Genomic DNA, 6818 nt, shown 5'->3' on the forward strand with positions numbered 1-6818 from the left:
GCATGAAAAAACCAAACTGTTGCGTAATAGAAACAATAGTAAATGAGGAAGTCAGACTCTACCAAAAACAGGGATCATGGATCAGGTGCACCGATAGAGTGAGCGTTCTCTACTTTTCCTAAAACAAAAAAAAAAAAACACCGAAATGCTCATAAAAGTCAAGTCCAGGTTTAGACGAAAGATAATAGGAAAACAATGGCACGTTGAACAGGTCGATTCGCATGGTTCCCATATTTACTCTTTCAAGTTAATGCCATGCACTTGCACTTTGTCGTGTTTGAATAGTTCATTTTTTAACACTTCGGTATTCCTTCCCGATTTATAATTAAAATTCAAATACTATTTGGCAATGCGGGAAAATATATCAACCAAATTATTTTTAACTGACAATCAAAACTATAACACACAAAGCATTGCTTTGGTGCATTTGTATTTTATAGGATAAATGAATTATATCATTAGAATAATTTGAAATGTATTAATAATAAAAGTTAAGCAGTTTTAAAACTTTTGAAAGTCCCTGAGTGAATATTTTTTTTAAATACAAGCAAATGTTCTTCAGTGCTTGAGAAGATATGGGGTTGAGTAATCGGTTGACTGTCATGTCAGAGATTTCGTTGGGATTTATAAGGGGCACAGTAAAGAGTATTTCTCTTATTTGGGGGTATGTGGTGAAATTTATTTTAAAATGTTCCTCATCTTATACCGTATTTTTTACAGAATTCACAGTATCTTTCATTAGATGGTATTATAGATTTACTTGCCTAACTGGCCTGTTTCAATGTCTAAGTTATGTGTGTTCTTAGCATCACATTTGCCAAAAATGAGCATAGATGTTAATAAATAATAAGAGGCAATTATTTTTGTAGTTTCAGTTTTTTGTGATTTCCTTGAATCTTTATTGTAATTTACATTCTTTTAATGAAGTTTTAAAAGTTCATTTATTTCCTCCTGTGAAGGGCAATTCTATAATTTTAAGTTCTGCCTTCTTCTAATGTCTGTCTAAATTGATTATATACATATTCTTACATAACAATTATGAAATAGTTAGGGACGTTTCAAATAATACGACAGCTTTATTTTTAGTGGAGAATAATTTGTACTGATTTTTGTTAGACATCAAAATTTGTTTTTGTATAAAGGCATTTGTTTGGAAATTATCAACCGAAAATGTACAAGAGTAATCAAGGGAACCAAGGTTATAACGGTAATCAAAAGAATGTAATCCAGACATGGAAAACAGACATACACATCAAAGAACATAAAGTAACTAAAGTCATACATACAAAGTAACAAAAGTAAATGAGAAACTCTGACTCCACTAAAAACTGGGAGCATGGACCAGTTGCACCGCTAGGATAAGCGTCCTCTGCTTTTCTAGAAACACCCGCCGAGTTGCTCATAAAAAGTCAAGTCCGGGGTAGACAAACGAGGGAAGGAAAACTATGACCCGTTGAGTAAATCAGTTTTCATGGTGTTGATGGATACACCATAACGATCCACGAGTTCATGATAACGGCCATAAAACTTCTGTAGTGATGACTTCAATCTTGTAGCAACATAACTCTGTTTCAGAAGCCTATTTGTTAGAGTTCTAGCGCGATACAAAAAGTCTGCGTAGTTTCGGCAAGCTCTGGCATAACGTATGAGTTGTGATATGAACACTCCATGAAAAGTCATCACGTTTGTCGAAAAGTTTGGTCAATAGTTTTCCTTTACCATCGATTTCTAAGTGTAGGTCAAGATATGAGGCTGACTTCACAGTGTCTGTAGTATCCTTTATCTCAAGTTCTTTTGGGTAGATGCGATGTATCAAATCCCCGAAATTAGGACTGTTTAAAGATAATACGTCATCTATATAGCGGAAACTGAGATTGAAGGATCTAGCCAAACGGTATTCTTTCTTTCTGATCAGATCAGCTATAAAGTCAGCCTCATAAGAGTAAAGGAATAGGTCAGCAAGTAAAAGAGCACAATTTGTTCCCATTGGAATGCCGACCGTTTGTTGAAAAACACATCCACCACACTGGACAAATATGTTGTCAATTAAAAATTCCAGCTATGAAACGTTGTTTGTATGGATTCAACTTCAACTTTGAGCAAAAATTACGGAAATGCATATTCATACGATTTCATTCCCATCTATATGTTTCACTTTCAAATTCTTTTAAATTTACATTTGGAAGAATGAGCCAATTATTTTATTCAGTGATGTCAGTGTACATTTCAAGATCTTGCACAAACTTTTTTTTGCCTTTCCGTACTTCGTTATCGATTTGTTATTTGTACAGACCTATTTTTTACATTTGTAACAGACGTATCGATCAAATGCGCAGTCATTATATACATCATGATCAGTTGTAAAATATAAATGTTACATGTACCGCTGTATCAAATATGCATTCATCTTGTTAAACAAGATAAACTGCAATCACAACATCAATTACTACCTGTTACAAGGGTAGGCTTTTATTTGATTTTTAACATAATGTAAAGATTAGGTAAAATGTCACTCTTAAAATGAACTTTTCAAAATATGTGATAGTTCATGTGAGTACCAAATTTCAAGTTTACACGTAACACGATTTGATGAAGCAAGACTCTAAAAGAAATAGATGACATTCTTGTTTTGAAACAGTTATCATTCTATATCTTCTTCTTCAAATCAATGTCAAAATGACATGGTTAGTTTTACGAAAACGTTTCTACTATAAAGTTTTGAAAGTCTTTATTATTATTTCATAACAAAAAAAAACTGTATATAGCTAACAGGACACATTAAGTAACATATCTAAGTGCACATGTAGAGAGCATATGTATTATAGCTCCAGTTATACAGAAAACTCATAAAAATGTTTTATTTTATATATTATTAAAATATATAGACTTATAAGCACTATATAAAAAATGAGAAAAGCAACAAAACACTAGCAGTACTATATTTTTTCAGCTACGGCTGGGTGCAATATGGAATATAGGGCTTTTGCTTTATGCATGTAGAGACACATTCTTGCACCAAATAAAAAACAACGACAGTATATTGTTGTTGAACAAAGGAGTAACAATAATACGCTCCCGATGGAAACGTAAATAGCTATTTTTGGGATTCTGTATACGTTTGGTCAGAAACCGCTTCTGCCCAGCTAATGCTGTTTGAAGTGTGTGTCTATAGCTTGGAAAGAGCAATTTATCCAGTTTGAAAGTAGATTTTGTGTGAGAAAAATGTCTTTACAAGTTCATTCGATTTTCTTTTCAGACTCTAAAACCATTGAATTTTCCGTAAAGCCAAAATCTTAAGCGAATATAGTAAGAAATGGTATTATGACGGTTCCTACTTATTTTTTTAAGGAAGCGTAAAGAAAATGGCCAAAAATTAAATGTCACTGCCAATAAATTTCTAATTGGCCATGATTACATTCATTGTGATACAAAATTCCCAGTGCCAAACTCCCAGGTTGTGAACGAAAGTACATTGTCCAAATGTGGGCATGTTCAGAACCGATGATATTTCCTGATACTTTTCACCCGGATTATACTTTCGAGAATTCTCCTTCTTCTATGCACACTCCCCATAATATCATTGACACAAACAAGAAAACAACCAGGAATATTCACTGCAAAAATTTGTCTTCTGATACTTTTTACAATATTTTATTTTATAATATTTTAGAGAATTCCCCTTACCCTGTGCACACTTCTGATAACACGACAGACCAAAACATGAAAACAACTAGGAATATTCACTCAGAAAATGTAAGCAATCTAGCTCTAGCAGATTTGAAATCAATTCCATCAAAACCTGTAAATATAAATAATAGCACGAACAACAGTTGCCATGTTCCAGAAGATGGACATTGATCAATGTGTGTATGAAGCTGAAGTTTACAACGGCGGTTTACATGGTATATTAATAACTTCACAAAATCCTGTCATTGATGAGTCAATAAAAAAAAATTAAAAAATAAAGTAACAAATATGACCCTTCCACCGATTAAGTATACTTAAGGTACAGAAAGCTTGGTATAACCAAGGAATTTCTACAAAAAACCCAGAGTCATCTGATGAAAGGAAAAGAAAAGCACGAAATGCTTACAGAATTAGGCAACAACTTAAAATATTTTTTTTCTGGAGAATTTATTCAAGATGCACAATCTGTTCATAAAAATTCAAATTTTAATAAAGTTTTGGACTGTAATCGAAATTTTTAGCTAAACCAAATGTCTCTTGAATTTCATTATTGCAGTGTTTGTCATGCAAGAAACTTATCATGAAAATGAAGACTGTCGATATGTGTGCACGTTGTCACCTTCTTAAAAATGAATAAAAAGATTTTTTTTTCAGAAAAAATAACATGAACCCTAAAAGTACCTCCAGAACCTAAGAATTGGGTAAAATAGAACAACAACTAATTTGCAGAACTACACCATGTATGAATATCCATATTCTCAAACATGATGGTATAGTTTCAAGAGGTAAATGAAACTGTTCAAATATTTCCAAGACTCCCCCCGAAGTAAAACACCGAGACTTCATTCCTTGCATTGCATATGGTAGAACCTCTCGGTAATGGATTTGGCTTCCTCTTTCGATATATTTGGTTATGAGTACTTCTTGTATACAACTAATATTTTGATTATGATCTTCCTACATATTTGATTTTAATGCTGCTAATGCGCGGTTACTCCTGAAAGACGTGTACAGCATATCGAAATTCACAATGTATAAAACTGGTATGTTTTGCATTCAAAAGACTACACAGTTCGTCGCAGTAAAATTCAGAATGCTTTACACCTTTTAAAAATAATAACCACGCTTATAGGGATAATATATAATAAGTGAGGACACATCAAATTCTCTCCCTTGAAACGGTGAACTTCAAAATAATTTAGCAGTAGAAACAAATAAAGATTCATGTTCTTAACAAAATAAAGGATTTCCTCCTAATCAAACTAGCCCAGAAGAAATTGAGGGAACAACATATTTAGGTGTACTTTTGTCTAATCCCAAAATAAATATCTTAGAGGAAGTAAATAAACTTGTTAAAGATGTTCTTGGGGGAAAATAATCGAAAAGCAGTAGCTGTAAATCAAAAAGGTAATTTTGTTCTCCTTTGGCCAACTGGCAATGATGAGCCTGTGTCAGAATTAGCCACTCAATATTTTTTTACGCTTCCATTTCTCATTCTTTTTCCCTATGCTACAGGTATTTTTTATTAATCGTGCTAAAATAGTTACACCTATGACAGATTTGGCTGCACACTTGTATTACTTTGGGGTGGAGATGGGCGTTTTGCAAAACATTAGTTTTTAATATTTATTGCGCACAATATGATAAGCAGAAAAAATGTTGTTCTTTTGTTGCCAATCAGAAATGGGAGATAAACATTTGACTGTTTCTGATTTATCAAAAGCATTCTTTATTTTGGTGCATCATTAAGAGGTATTGCTGAATATTGGACACAAAGGGGAAAAAAATTAAAAGCTTTAATCCAATATCAAATAAATGGGGGAAAAAAGGTATTGTCATGTAGGTGTGCAATATATCATTTTAAACCCATAAAACGACCTTTGTCAACATATATAAAGAAAATTACTGGTGAAGAAAAAGATTTACCTGACATATCTGTACTTTTTAATGTTTTCAACAACACACTCACATTGTTCCCCACTATTTTGATATCAGGACTCTTAATTACTTTCATGATGTCATGTCGCCAGCATTTGGTGTCAATTTATTTGCCATAGACAGGAATTTGCTAAGTCAAGTGATATGGTTCATTAACATGAGCTCTGTTGGCGAGATGACAGAGAACTACACTTGCGGAAAAGATGTAGACGGTAACCCAGAAAAAAAAACGTTTTTGGCCTCCTTCAGAAGGCACTGTTCTTAAACCACCTGAGGGAAAAATCCAATAATCAAGTTATTAATGGATGCAAGTTCATCACAAGACTCCTTACTTGAAGACCACTTATCACTTATAAATAAATTTATTATACATAGGTGTTCTGATTATTACTTTACTACCGATTCGGGTAAAACCAATAAATGTAGGATGGATGTTGGTAGTGAATCTCTTCCAGGTAAGGAATTGAGAGAAACACCAACACCGAGAACTGACAACAATGGTTCTCTAAGGCTAGAGGCCGTCCAATGCTGGGAGATGTTTCTCTCATTCATTCTATAAGTGACCCTAACAACCTCTCTGTAGATGAAATCATAGAAAAACATGTTACTGGCTATATCCGCAAAGGTAATCAACCTACTGGTTCTATCGTTGAACTTTTTTACAACCTTTTCATGCTTATGAAACTTTTGATGAATAGAGCAAAAAATAGACATCCCTGCTGCATTATCTAAATCTGATCAAGTCATAGTTTTCATAATATTAGCTTATCTGGTTCTTGCACAAAGATGGCTCTAATTTGATAGTTACGAAAAATATTTCTTTAGATAGATGCATGTATCTACAGAGGGATGATAGAGATATAACACCTTCTTGTAAGTGACGCATGGCTTCATGAGGTTAAGGAATCAAATTTGATTACAAATAATCCACAAATGAATTTTCCAAATGTTGATATTTTCTAAAATGAATTCCGATCAAAATTTTACATTTGAAATAGTTGTCAAAACTATTTAGAAAATCAAGAAAATTTCGAAACTTTGAGATAGTATCTGGTTTTGCGGGATTTGGAAAGTCTTTCCTCATAAAATGTTTAGTTAAGGCAGTCAGAACTATATTTTCTTCAAATAAATCTCTTCAGGTGTTATGTTCAACAGGAAGTAGTGCTTATGATATTTCTAATGTGACTCTACAT

Source organism: Perna viridis, chromosome 4 (genome assembly GCF_037379345.1).
Source record: "Perna viridis isolate PV_CMFRI_1.1 ecotype Kerala chromosome 4, ASM3737934v1, whole genome shotgun sequence".
Lineage (NCBI taxonomy): Eukaryota > Metazoa > Mollusca > Bivalvia > Mytilida > Mytilidae > Perna > Perna viridis.